At 44.9% G+C, this 16,366-nt stretch overlaps 1 protein-coding gene across 7 annotated transcripts in view; it reads right to left on the bottom strand.

The window, feature by feature from the left end:
* The window catches only part of Rin2 (Ras and Rab interactor 2), a 206,732-nt gene that overhangs the window by 43,616 nt on the left and 146,750 nt on the right, over positions 1-16,366 (bottom strand). The window contains exon 2 of one of the 7 annotated variants that reach the window (XM_029472256.1): positions 4,799-4,867. The exons of 5 other annotated variants lie outside the window; for them this stretch is intronic. The gene's annotated coding sequence lies outside the window, so the exon portion shown is untranslated. One more of the 7 variants, XM_029472265.1, reaches the window with a different exon arrangement.

Raw genomic sequence — 16,366 nt, 5'->3', positions numbered from 1 at the left:
ATAGTGAGACCTTGCCTCAACAGCAACAAACAAACAACCCGAACCCCACAAATAAACAACTAAAAAAACCATAAAAAAAAACCCCAGAGATGCAACCCAAAATGTGACTACTGATAAGAGGCTAAGCTAGATTACTCAGCTACAAAGTGGAAGGCTACCACACGATGCCCCTGGAGAACAGCATGCTAAGTGAGAAGAGCCAGGTGTGTGAGTCTGTCACCTGCTGTGGTGGTGGGGCAACGGGGCACTGAGCTAAGGTCACAGTATTATCTGACTCTATTGCACAAGTTCAGGATGGGAAAAGTCTTAGGGAGAGAAAGTAGGTTAGTGGTTGGCTAAGATTAAAGGAGAGAGAGATGAGAATCAACTACAAACAGGTACCAGGTGTCTTTGGAAGTTGTAGGGAATGTGGTACTTGGTAACGACAAGGACTACACAATGTCATGAATCCACTAAAAACTCCGGAATGACTCATGTCCTACAAATGGAGAGGTTTTGTGGTCTGTGAATCGTATCGACAAATAAGCCTCTTTTACTGCCAACACTTAACTGTAGGTGAGGAGTGAGCAAACTGAGGCCTGAGGATGTATGGAGCTGCGGGACTCTACCAGCATGCAATCAATCATTTACTTGTTGAAGCACCACACTATGTACTATGATGCTGGTTTTAAAGAGGGTGCTGGTCTAGGCACACACACGTATGACCGGTGTAAGTCTAGCACTTAGAAATGGAGGTAGAAGGACCAAGAAATCCAAGGCAGCCAAGTGTGGAGCACAGGCCTTTAACACCAGAAGTTTGGCTGGCTTTGAGTTGGAGGCCAGATTGATTTACATAGTGAGTTCCAGGCCAGCCAAGGCTACAGGTGAGATCCTGTTTCAAAAACACAACACAACACAACACACACACACACAAAAGGATCAGGGGCCAGATCTTGATCAAGAGCATGTACATGCTCGGGAGAAGAGTCCTGAAATTCTAGTCCAAGGTGGCTTAGCTCTGGGGACTCTCTCCTTCTCCTAACACTGATACCTTTCCTGACTTGGAAGGAACAAGTCCCTAGCACAGTCCTGGAACGGGCAGCAGGAACATCAGACTTAATCCTTGTGGCCAAAGATGCATGCTCAGTGTGGGATATATTCAGTCATCAAACACACACCCAGGGTGTGCACTAGATAAAGCCTCAAGATTGGGGAGGATGAAAGAGTGGAGGGTTGCAGAAAGGACACATGAGATTGTCCATGTGGGTGATGCCAGTCCTCAGAAACAGCCAAGCCATGCTGACATCATGGAGACAGAACCAGAGCCCTGGGAAGACCAGGGACCATCCCACCTCTGGCCCCAGTGTCTTGGTTTTATACCAATCTAAACAGCCCATATTTCATTTTTCTTCTAGATGCATAGCTAAAGCACCATCTACACAGGAGGCTGAGGTAGAAAGATCAGTTGAACCCAAGAGATCAAGCCAGTGAGATTACAGCTATCCTTTATGCAAAAGCCACTGAAGTCCCTCTGGGTGTCCTAAAGTGACGATTCATAGAGGTAAAAGGACAAACTCTTCCAAGGAAAGCTGATGCTAAAATCCCTTTTGCACAGGTGAGTTGACGACCACTGCCTCTCTACCCTGGCCATTTACAGGGATCATCAGAGAAACTTAGAGTCAATAGTGACACTGCTCCCCAGGTCAAGTCAATGACACTTTGAGGCAGGATGTGGGTATGAGAATGCAGGGGAATCCAACTGGACCCACATTTAAAAGCTTTACACCTTGCCAATTTTTTGAGTGTGGGGATCCTCTGGGGACTGGTGCAGCCGCAGACTCCTGGTTTTGACCCCCACAATTCTGATTCTGTAGGTCCTGGTGGACCAGAGCCGCTGAGTTCTCCCAGACTCTGGGGAACACGCATCTTGTGCATCTGAGGACTCCGATGTACGTGTCACTTGACTGCAGAGCTAAGTAGAAAATGTGCACTTTGGGTTCTGATCAGTTAGCTGTTTGGTTTTGTTAGGGGGCTGGAGGAGGGGATGGTAACATGCCACTAAAGAGATGCTTAAAGTTCAAAATCATTATTTCAGAGTCAGGGAGATGGGAATACAGCACTTGCCTAGTATGTTCAAGGCCCTCGGTAGGTTCCTCAGCATTTCAAACCAAACCAAACCAAACCAAACCAAACCAAACCAAACCAAACCAAACCAAAATAACTCAAAAACCATAGCCCAACATTTCCTATCAACACGAATTTACCATATTTTAACAAGTCCAAATCTGACAGTGTCTAACACAATCACGTTCCTCTCCCATGTGTCAGGCAAGAGGTGTTTTGTTTCTCCTAGACAGTCACAGCCCACGAATCTTCCTCCCCAGCTTGAGGTTTTTCTGTTTTGTTTTTTTAAAGCTCTTTGCTCTGAGGATTGACCTCAACCTAAGCAGTCAGGGCACAGACAGGAAGATGGTGAGTAAGATTCATGGAGCCTCATAAAGAAGAAACCATAAATTAGACCTGGCAATTAGTCTTTGGTATTGACTTGATCCAACCAGCCACGTGAGGTTTATAGCGTATTATTACAGGACAACGTGGCTTTTATCAGGGATAATCTTCAGAAAAGAGCTGATGGGTGAAATACGGACTGTCAGGTGTGTGCTGCCAACCCCTCTTGAGTTCTCTCTCCAGGACAGGAGCCCACACCCTGGTTGTTAGGGACACTGGCTACCAACAGCGTAGAGCCTCCTCATTCTCCTGGAAATGCCTGCGAAGCTGTATCTAACCCAGTGGTTCTCAACCTTCCTAAAGGTACGACCTTTTAATATAGTTCTTCATGTGGTGATCCCCAAGCATAAAATTATTTCATTCCTACTTCATAAATATAGTTTTGCTACTGTTATGAATTATAATGTAATATCTGATATGCAGGATATCTGACATGTAACCCCCAAGGGGGTGGTGACCCACAGGTTGAGACTGCTGTGCCATCTCCCTGGGAAGCAATCATTGCTCCAGACATACAGGTGTGGCTGGAAAAGGGAGTGACTTTTTTTTTTTTTTCCTGAGGTAGGGTTTCTCTGGGTAGCCCTGACTGTCCTGTAACTCACTTTGTAGACCAGGCTGGCCTCGAACTCAGAAATCTGCCTGCCTCTGCCTCTCAAGTGCTGGGATTAAAGGAATGCGCCACCACTGCCCAGCAGGCATGACCTTCTTGTCTCAAGATGGGGCATCTCTGGAGTGAGATTTAGAGGTTTTGGCTTGTTTGTTTGTTTGGTTGGTTTTTGGTTTTGTGGGCCTTGTTTCCCTTTCTGTCTATCCCCTTGCTCCCAAGCGCTTCTCTCCAGAAACCATCTGCATAAGAATCCCTCTGCTTCTGCAGAATTCCACCCAATACAGACCTATCTGAGAGTAATAGAAACCAGTGACTTCTAAGACAGACAGACAGACAGGTGTCTCTATGTAAATAAATGCTGACAGAGGCTGCATGGCTCAGAACGTTAGTAAGGCATCCCATGATAAAATCCAGGCACTTAATGACATGGTCACAGTGTGTTGGCCCAAGGGCCAGCCTCCAGGGTGGAAGCCTGAAGTCCCTCTCTTAGCTGGTCCAGACATGTGAGACCTGGACCAGCTCCCTTTCTGAGCGTTACTGTTTTATTTGTAAATGGTACCTTCAACACCAGGTGGTGACTCTGCCTTAAGACTCACCTGCCTGAGAGCAAGAAAGGATTGTGAATGTATGCTAAGTGCAGTGGAAGAAAGACCATTAGGAAATGAGGAGGAGTCCAGCAGGACAGAGGGGGTTTAAATGGAGGAGGGACGGAAAAGAGTAACAGAAGACAAGATATTGTATATTTTCTCTCATGTGAAGCATCTACATTTAACAATGTACACATATGATATGAAAGCAAAAGGGACTACTTGAGGGGACGGGGGTCAGCAAGAGAGTGGGAAGCAGGACAGGGCAGGGGACAATGGGAGGAGAATAAATACCCACTGGAAAACTCATAGCCTACATCTGTTGCCATGGAAACAACAGCCCGGCATCATGGCTCTGAGTTAGACAGCTGAGTATTCCAACAGAGCTCTCAAGCACCTGTTGCCCCTAGGTCACATCTGACTTAACGCTCTTTGGAGTGTGGGATGATGGGCCTTTTCACTTTCTTCATTTCTGGGAACTGGGCATTAATAGTTGGAGGAGGTGGAGGGGTCAGTGAGAAGAACTCTCAGCAAAACAGCCAGGACGATGCTGGATATAGTTTCATTAGAATCAGCAGGATTAGGCTCATCTCCAAGAAACCGAGGCTGCGCAGCAGACTCAAGGAGAGACTCTTTCACTTTCTGATCAGAACCTGGATGTCAGAGGAGTCCGCAGTGCAGCACCAGTTCTAGAGACCATGGTATATCCAGACGCCTTCTTGAACACCCCAGCACACTGTTCCTTCTCCCAAGCTCCATCCAAACACATCTGAAGTGTTTATGTTGACTTTATAGTTTAGTTTTGTTTTTTCACCAATGAAATGTGAGACGGTAAAATAAAAACATATACAAATGTGAGGTTAGGGTGTATAGCCTAGGATGGGCATGGTCTTGGGTTTGATTCCTGGCTCTGTCCAAAATAGATATATTAGTTTATTAACGAATTTAGTGAATCAAAATTGATGTGAGGTTGTTTCAGTCAGAAAAATATTAGCACAATAAATTCAGTCCATAATTTTCCAAATATAAGAATCCTAGTTTAGGTGTTAATAACAACAACAACGACAAAAGGCAAAAGCCGGATTCTTACTGTCAATCAAGAACAATCCATATCCACCTGGCTATTGGGTCTCAGAAGATGTACAGTGCTCTGGATGGTCCAGTCTTCAGCCTTGGAGTATAGGGACTGCCAAATAAAAATTATAGGACTCCATTGTTATAGACTAAATTCCTGCCCCAGGCCTAAACAAGTAGCCTGAAATCAAAGTGGAGTCACTGCTACTCAAAGTCAATCAAGTTGTTATCTTTCTTTCAGAGAATACTAGGAACAAACAAGCCCCAGAAAGAATAAACAGAGAGGTAACAGCCAGTTTCCCAAATAAGAAGGTTTCCGTTGACTTAATCACATCCCCTCTGCCTTAATCAAGTAAAAAGGTTACCCTAAAGTAGCCCATGTTAACCAGTTATCATGTTAACCAGTTATCATTTTCTCTCTCCTCCTCCGTCCTCATTTTTTTTTTTCTGAGATAGTGTCTTTCTATGTATTCCCGACTGTCCTATGATTTGCTATGCAGACCAGATTGGTCTCAAATTCTCAGAGATCCACCTCTGCTTCCCCAGTGCTGGGATCAAAGGTGTGTGCCTTTCTCCCTTTTTAAAGACTAGGTTTCACTCGGTATCCAGGCTGGTTCAAACTTGTAATCCTCCTACCTCCATTCCTCAAGCCTCTACCTCCCTGGGTTGTCTGGGTTAGGCAGCCTCCTGAGACCTTCCTGTATTCCTGGATTACTCTCTTCCTCTTCCCACCTTACAGGGAAAGTTACTTGGAAACCTTTGTGGCTATAAAGCAACCTCCCGTCTCTTCGGCTCATGGCTACTCACTCTCATTCTGTTTCATGGAATGATACGTTGCTCCATCCCAGTTAAGATATTTAAACTAAATTTTAATTTTGTCTTCCCTTTGTCAGAACAAAACACAGTAAGCTTATAAAAACAAATAAAACGACAAGGATCCCTAGACCTTCTCTTTGTGTGTAAGAAACATCTATATTGACTTGAGCAACTAGGACTTTGTGCCTATGTGTCTCATTTTTCTTTTAAGGATGAAAGCTTTGTTGTGTGTCTGTCTTTAAATTAAACACTGCAGGCCAGAGAGATGACTCAGCTAGTAAAAGCAGTGTCCACAGAAGCCTTAAAACCTAAGTTCCATTCTCTGGGACCCAGGTAAAAGTGCACATGAGTAACCCCAGCATCCCTAGCGTGAAATGGGAGGCCAAGACAGGAAGCTCTCCCAACACTGAATCTCTCAAAAGGCCAATGACTATCTACCCTGTAGTTTTCAGTACAACAGCAAAAACAAGAGAGCCCCTCACTCAGCAAGACAGGAGGTGAGACTCCTAACAGCGTCCTTTACTTGTGTGCACCACGGCACGAGCACTCCCATGCCCCACCCCCAACACACATACATGTGGACAAAATAAATGTAAAACATTTCATTGACAGCTCCTCAATGGAATTCACTAAGCCCACCTGGTCCCTTGCTTGACACATGCTCACATGTGTGAGAGCCCGTGTCTACTCAGCCCCAGTGCTCACACCTGTGCCTTGGAATCTGCTTTGTTCAAGGTCCACCTTCACTTGCAAAGACATCTTTATGCTTGATCAAGGTCTCTATTTCACTTCTACTTAGGAGCCTACTGATGAGGCATGGAAATCTAGTCACTTGGAGACATTGGGAAGGTCTGAGTGGGACAGGTGTGTGTGTGTGTGTGTGTGTGTGTGTGTGTGTGTGTGTGTGTGTGCTCACACACCTTGGGTGCCCATAATTATTGCAACTTACTGAATGACCATCTGGCTTTTATTTCCTGCTTTCCAATTCCTAATGCCTGGCCTAGAGACCCTCCTTTTTTCCCTGGGGCCGTACAAGGGTGTGAAACCCTCACTTTTTGGAAGAGATGCCAATGCCTGTGTCTTCCAGGCCAGTGACTATGTTGGATATGGGCTGCCTGAGGTCTGGGGTTTGAAGAACTTGGTGGTGGGATCTTAGTAACACTTGCTTTGTGAGGCTTCCCCTGGATCTCCAGCCAAGTGCCCCTTGAATGTTCTCCCCTTGCTGTTCTTGAACTTGAAGGCCATTCCCTAGGGTTCCTAGTGGGTTTTCTATACTTTATTTTTACTTACTTGTGTTTCAGTGTTGGGGATAGAACCCAGGACCTTTTGCATGGCAGGAAAGAGCTCTACCATGGGCCTGCAGTAATGTTTGGTTCTAAATGTTAAAGGAAACAAATTTTCTCTTGTTTTCCTGGAGCAGTTATAGAATGCAGGCATAAATTCACTCCATAATTTTCCAAATATAAGAATCCAAGTATAACCAAATGGGTGCTAATCTTGTCAATGCAAGGAAAACTGAAACAAACACTAAGTCAAATCCAACTTCCAGTTTGCCTTGGCTGGTAATTGAATTATGGCTTATGCTTCATCACTGAGCACAAAAAGCTACAGTTCTGCTACGAAATGCAAACACAAAACAACTCCACTGGGAACAAAGTAGAGTCTGGCTATGTAGCTCAGGTTTGCCCAAAACTTAAAACATAGCCCAAGATGCCTCAAACATGCAACAATCCTGTCCAGCCATTCAACAGTGCTGGGATTGCAAGGTGAGTCATAGCCCATTTAGATATTTTAACCAACATTCCAGTGGTTGGCTAAAAAGTGACAATAAACTGGGTTTAGTGGCACATACCTTTAATACTTGGAGGTAGAGGTAGATGTGAGTGCAAGACCAGCTTGATTCATATAGTGAGTTCTGGGCCAGCATGGCTACTTAATGAGACTCTGTTTCAACAACAACCATACAAACAAATAAAAATAAAAACTAACAGTTTTCCTAAAAGGTGGCAGAGCAATTAAGACAGCTAGTAGAAGCATGGGCTTTACTGAGTAGAACTAACTTTAATGGCATTGCATGGGAAACACAGGAGGCCACTGTTTTGGCCTGAACGCCTATGCAATGTTGTAAGAGTCTAAGATAAATATCACTCAGGCTAAAAGTCACATAACCAGGGACTGGGAAGATGGCTCAGCAGCAAAGCACACTGTTCCTGCTGAGGACCTGGCTGTGATTCCCAGCACTCACAGGGTTCCAGGGGACCAGACAGCCTCTATTGGCTCTCATGGGCACTACACACACAGGTCGGCAGCTCCTCTCTTGCCCTCCATCTCCATCTCTCCTCACATGGCCCAGCTGAGTCTAACTGTGTTTACTCTGGGCTCTCCCAGATGTCTCCCCCTCTGAGTATGCTCTCCCTTTTATCTATAATAAACCTTCTTCACCATGCCTAGGAGACGTCGTGCCCTTCCTTTTGTATTTCTTTATTTTTTCATTCATGCATACATGCATGAAACACACACACACAAACACACACAATAAAAGGTAAAGTATTTAGCTAATGTCAATGTCACCAAAGTGAAATGAAGCCACTTATGTGACCTTCTGAGAAATCCCAACTAGTGCAAAATAGCAAGTCAGAAAAGGCAGCTTTCCACTGGAGAGGAGGGAGTTCCCTCCACCTTCACCTGTACACAGCAAGTACTTGAAGGAATCTGATGCCTGAGGTCTGTCGTTCTGATTCCAGCCCCACCCACCTTACGAAGGATTGATCCGATTTCGTTCACTCTGCCCTGCTTTATTAGCCCCCCTATGTCAGTTTTTACAAATCTGTTCTGCCCATCACTTTTTCTGTTTTATGGAATGCAAGGTCCAACTGTAGAATAAACACTAAAGCCAAGTCAGGTCTTTAAACTACAGTGTAGTAAGTAGTATTGTACCTTTTACAATTGTATTTCCCAACCATGGTAGAGAGAAGAAATTGACCTTTTTAAAGGAAAGTAAAAAAAAATATATATATATATAAGGAAAATCAGCTTAAGGGATCCATGAGTTAATACTAAAGATAGGAAGAAAGGGAATAGGAAAGATGATTGAAATGGGGTATGACATCTTAGATTAGAAAAGGAGAATCTTCTTCCTGTATTAATATTTACACACCTTTCTCTCGGATTCATAGAGAAGACCAGCTTGTAAGAGCTACCATTTGATAGGTTCGCCCCACCTTGCTGAGTTTAAACTGCTCCAACTTTACTAATTTGTCTGGCGGTGGGGATGAAACCCTGGGTCTTACACATGCTAACCATATACACTCCCACAGGGCTAAGCTATTCCTGACTGTCCATTTTTCTATCTGGCTCCCTCCAACCTGTCAAAACTGAGCTCAACTCCTAGCCTTCCCCCTCCCCCCAGTCTCTTTCAGCCACTGTAATCTCCTCACTGCTGTCTGTACATCGCCAAAGCATTACCCCTTCACATTTTGATCTCACATGAAGCATGTTCAGGGTCAGCCCAGAGCAGGCATGACAGAGGCTTGAGTGGGAGGTAGTAGGTGGATAGTCCTTGCTCCCGAGCAAGAAGAGCCGTTCTTGCGTGTTTGGTTTGAGCTTCACTTTGGGATCCTTAAGTTCAACTTTAGACACAGCTCTTCCCTCAGCCAGGTGCTCAGATAAGAAGTCTGTGGCTGCTTAGTTCTAGCCTCAGGAGACAAAGGGTTCTTGTTTGTGTGTTTATCTGGAAATGGGTGGCCAAGGTAGTCATGCCTTTGGCCATCTTGGGGCCTAGGGCAGGAAGCAGCCTCATTCTTTGCAGAGTGATACTTCTGAGGTTTTAGCAGCTCCTTCCTCATTGCTCATGGATTCCTCTTACAGTCTTGCTAGCCCTAGGGTATAAAGCCAATCATGACATTTAGTCTCGATTTGCAAGGACAAAGTAGGACACCATTGACAAACACTCTGTCCAAAGTTGCCAAATACAGAGTGCTTATTGCAGTACTGGGAGAAGGAGCTTAGGGCTCACAAGAGAAACCAGAAAATAGATAGCATTGATGAGAACAACCCTTCAGTTAAAGCAGGCACCCCAACAGAGGCTTGAAGAAACAATACTAGGGGGACCATTGAACACAGACCAAAAGGGCTTTAGCATTCTTCTCCTGAGTTCTCTTTGATCTGAAATCTAACGACCCATCCCCTGGTACATGTGAGTGCCCAGGATTCTTGCTTTGAGAGGTTAGTGCTCAGGCCATCTTAAGAACTAAGGACCAGACAGAGGATAGAGTCTTGTGTCTACCATGATTTTGTTCATGTATTAGCAGATCCTTGATCCTGTAGCAAAATGCCCAGCAGTGGCCAATCAGAGACCACATTTAGTGGGAGATGAATCCCAGGCTTTGGCTTGGGAGGTGGGTGGTGGTGGTGTGTGACAGATGGTTGGGCTGAGGTCAACTCTTTTGGGAAAAATATAGGTTCCTTATGAAGAACTATAAAGAGCCCATACAGGAAAAAAGTGCATCTGATAAAAATATTTCTGGCACAAATAACAATTTCTCACACATATGCCAAGAACACAAAACTTCCCAGAAACCTTCAATTTCAAAAACACCCACTGGTTGGTTGCTATATGGTGATTGCTTAACACCTCCAGGCACGGCAGCAATTCCTGACTCTCAAGGCTAAGTTAAACCCTCTTGGTAACATTAAGCCTGGAGACGAAAGGAGGCCCAGATGTATTCCTGATGACACAAGACTCTAGTGTGCAAGTTTGGCTTATAGCACAAAGGTTGGCAGATGACCTGAGGGACCTTCTACCTACTAGCCAAGACACAGAGGGGGAGGGTAATGGCCTAGGACTGGAGAGTCACGATTTTGTAAAATCCCTGCATATTTAGCTGACTTGGGAGAGATAGTTGAGCCATCCAACTTAACTCCTTATTCAAGGTGAAAAGGATAAAAAAAACCCCAACCCCCCAGAATCCACACAGGCCCACTTTTCTGAGTTGTGGCTGCCTTTCTGTTCACATTGTGGTACTGAGGTCAAAGCCAGAGCCTTGAGCACGCCAGGCAAGGACATTATATTATATTACATTATATTAGGGCCCACATTTTCAACCTCTGAAGCTTCCCAGCCTCCTACAAGTTACCGCTTTAATTCCCTGAAGACCTCATATCCCTTCAAACTCTAAAAGGAAAATGAAACCCTACTATATTTTGGGTATGGATTTGATTTCCATGTGGCTGAGGGCTATTGCTTCTTGCGGGAGGAAGCCACAACTTCCTGAAAGTGATTTCTACTGATGAACAGCAGGGGGATATTTATGAGGAAGAAAAAAAATCATATTTTTCTTTAAAGGATTTCATTTGATTTAAAAAAAATTTTGCCTCCTGAGGCCCAGGAGTAAAGTACTGAGAATTGGGGGACAAAACTTGATGGTGTCACCTAGGGCAGCCATTTTTACACAAGAAAGACCGGGGGTGGGGTAGGGGTGGAACGGTGAGTGGGGTAATCCCACTCTGCAGCTTCCTCTTCAGCTCCAGATGAAAAGGCCAGATATGGAGTCAGCCCTGGCAAAGGCTTTCATTTGTTCTTGTAAAAATAAGAAATGGAAACAAAGAGCCTGTTGTCTTGGTTGCCCTCGGAGCTGAGCTCAGGCAGGAGGAGGAGCCAAGCTGGCTCTACCCTCCAGCCTGCAGCTTCACAGACAGGCATGCATTCCCTACATGCGTGGTTTCTACGACTTAAGTGCTTCCGGCTGTGCCGACACTGATGCTATTGCTTAGCAGGACCGATTCACCAGCAGAATTCTAACTAAGCACACAGCTTTGGCAGAGCCGAGTTAGCCAGGAGGCAAAGCTGCCAGATAAAACAGGGCAGGGCTACAGCATAGTAGTAGTCGTCACCTGCCTCTGTAGCAGGATGCATGAGGCCACCGGCTTGATCCTTAAGACCAAAGAAAAATAAAGGTGTAGAGTGAATCTAGCCCTAGAGTGTTGCTAGTGTTACACTCAGGTGGCTAAAGTCTACTGTTGACAGAGACGCCAACCATGACACAGAATGGTGCCACTGGTTAAAACAGGGACTCCAATGAGGGCCCTGGCACAGGTCTGTAGTCCCAGACACTAGGGAAGCTGAAGTAGGAGGATCTAAGAGTAGACCAGCAACATAGATGCTGACGGAGCACAAGCAATGACAGCAACACAAATGAAGGAAAACACCATCCCACACTAACACCCCAAACCCAAAGCAGAACCAGAATGTTAAAAGAAACAAAACAAAAACACCCTCGTCAGTTGACAAACACTCATTCACTGTCTACCTTTCATATATTTAGTAATGTAAATATATTTAGTAATGTAAGACAAAAATGGGGGACTACACACTGCTGAGATAAAACAGCAAAGAGACAGAATGTTAGCATTTTGTCTAAGCTCCACCCCACAGGTACCTGGCAATAGCCAGGTGTGCCTGACTCACTATAAATGGGGCTGCTTGCTCCTCTGCTTTCTATTGCTCTTGCCTTCTGGCTCCTGCCCTGTTCTCTTGCCCTTTCCCCTTCTCTCCCCATTCCCCTCCCCACTCTCTCTACATGCTCATGGCAAGCCTTGTCTATTCTCTCCTCCCCCCTCCACCCCTCTCCCCTGCCTCTCCCCTCCCCTCCCCACTTATACTCTCTCTGTCTCTACTACCCTCTTAACTCCCCTCCCCATGACCTAAATAAACTCTATTCTATACTATAGGAGTGGCTGGTCCCTCAGGGGAAAGGGATGCCTTAGCATGGGCCCATGGAGGTACTCCCTTCCTCCATACCTGACTACACCTCCACCAAAACATATTCCTTCTCTCTCTTATCTTTTTATACAACAGAAACAGTACCTGGTTTTGCCTCTGTAGGTGAACTCATGTGTGTTTGTTTGTTTGGGGTTTGTTTGTTTTTTGAGACGGGGCCTTCTGTAGTTCAGACTGACTACTAACTTACTTTGTAGCCAAGGATAACCTTGAACTTGTTATCCCCCCTACCCCCCATCCCCCCCACCCCCACCTCCTAAGCTGTTTTTGTTTGTTTGTTTGTTTGTTTTGTTTGTTTTGAGATAGGGCTTTCTTTGTAGCACTGGCAGATCTCAGAGTCCCCATCCTCCTGTCCCAGCATCCCCAGGGATGGGAAGAACCTATGCATCACTGTGCATCACTTTATTTTCTATGATATGTCTTTTTCACAATATACATTCCTACTGTTAGTAATCAAGAGAAGAAAATGTAAATGCTCTTTGGAAAAAGAACTTTCCTAGATAACAAGAATTGAGGCACGTTGAATGGCTCTCTGGGGCATTTGTAATCGCAAGCTAGTCTCACCTGTGTAATTAATTCTTTAATGAAGGGATCTCAGGTCTCATTTTTTCTAAAACCCACACTGACCCGGAATTCCCCAACTTCCTCTCCCTCTCTCCTCCATCCCTCACATTCCTGTAGTCCTCTGCATTCATCCCATTATATGACACCCATTTGTCATATAATGGGTGTCCTTTCTGTGTTGTGTGAATCTCTAGGCTCCACTGGGGGAACCTTAACAAAATGTATCCACTCAGTAAATACTCCTTTAGGCTGGACAGAATTGTCATGTTGGCAACAGTATGAGCAGAGGGTTGGCAAACCCTCACTGAATTCTTGGAAGCCATGTTGAAAGCACTCTTAGGGCTTTGAAGTAAGCCAGCTCAGGGGATGGTTGGAGAGAAACGGTCAGTCTAGCAAACATCTATCTACTCACTCCAGGCAGGTCCGAGCCTGTTCCCCCAGAGTTAGAGCTTCACCTAACCTAGTTCCACAGGGTTCACTTTCATCAGCCTTTCAATCATGACCCAATTTGAAAAGCTTCTCTTTCTGGTTTCCTTGAGAAAGAATGGGAACGCTCAAGACACAGGAGAAATACGTGTTTGCTTCATCAAACAGACAAAGTCTAGAAAGGGACTCTAAACTTGTGAACATCAAACCTTCTCTTCAAAGAGCCCAAGACACTACAAAAGAAGCTTAGTATTCTGCCACACATGGTTTCTACAAGTCTCCTGTTTTTGCAGAAACCAGGGCAGAAGTCACAATAGAGGAAGAAAACCACTTGCTTTTCCCCTCCTGTTTTCAGTGTTGGTAACGGTACCCAGAGCTTTGTAAATGTCAGTCAAGGGCTCTACCATAGAGTCATACACACACACACACACACACACACACACACACACACACACCACACACACACACACACACACACACACTCCCAGCTCTCAAACCACCCCATCTTTTAAAGATGGACTTGGCTCAGTTTCTAGGACTGGCTTCTCAACGACTCTCTAGCAAGTGCCCCAAGTCTGGAGCAACAGTGAGTGACCTATGGTTTAGACAGGTTTCCACATGTGATATGAGAGGAAACTATTTATTTACTGGCTAACATGGCACATGACACAGATAGTGTAAGAAGTCAAAAGACACAGTGACTTTTCATCCAGCGGCTTGGCCTGGCTTCCAAGGATGTCATGAATGTCATGAATGCACTCTTTAAAGTCTTCAGAACAACAGAGTATTCAGAGTCTCTTTGAGGAAAGATGGGGAAAGAATAAACTGAGGTGGCTTTGAATCCCATATTTGAAGTTACTAAAGGTAACTTTTTAAATAGAGGAAACTGTACTGGGTATAGTAATCTTAAGGGCAGAACTACAAAAATATCTGAACGATATTCATAGTTATGATGCTGTTACTGGTATGAGCCAAATTAGTTGAGGAAATACTGAACCGTTCTTCAGACAAACAGACAGTGTATATTGCATCAGTTAAGAGGCAGCAGCAAGCAGACCAAGAGTTCTAGGTCGCTGAGCACAGTGGCCCAGGACTTTAATTCCAGCACTTGGGAGGCAGAGGCAAGAATCTCTCTGTGACTTAGAGGCCAGACAGGGACACTTAGTGAGATGCCCTCCTCCACTCCTAAGGTCATGTTCAACTACTCAGTGACCTGGAGTCCAGCCGGGACTATATGAGATGCCACTCAACAAACAAAAATGCAAAACAACGACAAAATCCAACTCTGACCTGGAACCAAGTCAAATATCATCAGTCAATAGCAGAATGGTTTAAAAGTTTTGGTGTGTTCACATAATTGGAATATTATTCTTTTAAAAGTTGAGACAAGAGAAATCAGACTTCTAGAGGCATATGCTGTTATGATTCCAATTATATAAAGTTGGAAATCAGGCAAAGCTAGGATAGGTAGAGCAGGTGCATAATGAACTGGGCTCAATTCCCAGTATCAAAATAGAGTCAAACAATAACCTCATCAATCAGAAAAACCTAGAGCACTGCCAGTCAGGACACTGGTTAAACCTGAAGCAGATATGACCAGAGGAAACCCTTGGGGAGATTGGGAAACTGTTTTCCGATCTGGATCCTGGCTGTGGGGTTTCTCTGTGAAAACTCACCTTAGCTACATACTCATGTACTCTTGCTGAATTATATCCAACCTTAATGGATTGCTTTAAAAGTGGTAGCTGCGGGGGCAGAGTTCCTCAAGAAGGGCACACACAGAGCAGTGTATTGGATACAACTGTCTCACTAGAGACTCGTTCTGATGGAATTCCCTTTCCTCTAGATCAAATGCTCTCAACCTGTGGGTCTCAACCCCACAAAAGACCACTGGAAAAGGCGGGTATTTGTATTATGATTCATAACAGAACCAAAATTGTTATGAAGTAGCAACAAAAATAATTTTATGGTTGGGGGATTACCATTGCATGAAGAACTGTATTAAAGGGTCACAGTGTTAGGAAGGCTGAGAACCACTACCCGAGATACAGTTCTCTCTTGGGCTCTGGATCTTCAAGGCAGGGGAGTAGTGGTTTTGATGTAACTGTCCTCTCAGTGCTACCATGAAGTTTAAACCTCTAGACAGGCCAAAGGTGGAGGGCAACTGTTACATTATAACAGTATTAACTGGAACTGGCCAAGAAAGCTTTAAATTCCTGTCTGACTGGGGCAGGGTGAGAGGAGAGGAGGCCTACGACCACAGACACCACCCAGGGTTCCAAGTCTCCCTGCACCAGCAAGCTGGCAGCAAGAGCAATGTCCCTCGATGCCTGTGGCTAGGATGACTCTCTCTCTCTCTCTCTCTCTCTCTCTCTCTCTCTCTCTCTCTCTCTCTCTCTCTGTGTGTGTGTGTGTGTGTGTGTGTGTGTGTGTGTCTAGGATCCTCGGTAGTCCTGAAAACCCAGTCTGGGCCAGGAGAATATTTATGAGATTTTTTTTTTTTTTTTTTTTGTATTCCTCTTCTTTGCCTGAGGACAGAGGAATATGTAGGCTGTTGGCTCAAAATGATGAGCTCAGAAAAGATGAGGGTGGAACATGGGACCACTTCAGGTCTGGGCAGTGTCCCCCAACACAGGCACCTTTCATCCAGAGGGATGTGGAGCAAAACTCTGTTATGTTTCCATTCTCCCCAGCCTTTGGAAGGAGGGAGAGACACAATGCCACATAGAGGAAGCAGACCACCAGAAATGACCCTGCCATCTTCCTTCTGGTTATCCAGCTTCTTTTTGCCAGTGGTAGAAGTAGAATTAATCAGCCATTAGCCTACAAGCCAAGGACACCAATAGCCCAAACCTCAGGACTGATACAAGAAGCACAGATAAAGACAGAAGGGAAGGAACTGGGGCCCATTTTGTGGCCATGGTCTAAGGTCAACCTCACATTTTCTCTCCTCCTCTTTTCTTCTTCTTCTTCTTCTTCTTCTTCTTCTTCTTCTTCTTCTTCTTCTTCTTCTTCTTCTTCTTCTTC

The sequence above is a fragment of the Mus caroli genome, chromosome 2 (assembly GCF_900094665.2).
Source record: "Mus caroli chromosome 2, CAROLI_EIJ_v1.1, whole genome shotgun sequence".
NCBI classification, from domain to species: Eukaryota; Metazoa; Chordata; class Mammalia; order Rodentia; family Muridae; genus Mus; species Mus caroli.
The sequence above is the reverse complement of the archived record's forward strand: the minus strand, read 5'-3'. Positions and strand labels throughout refer to the sequence as shown.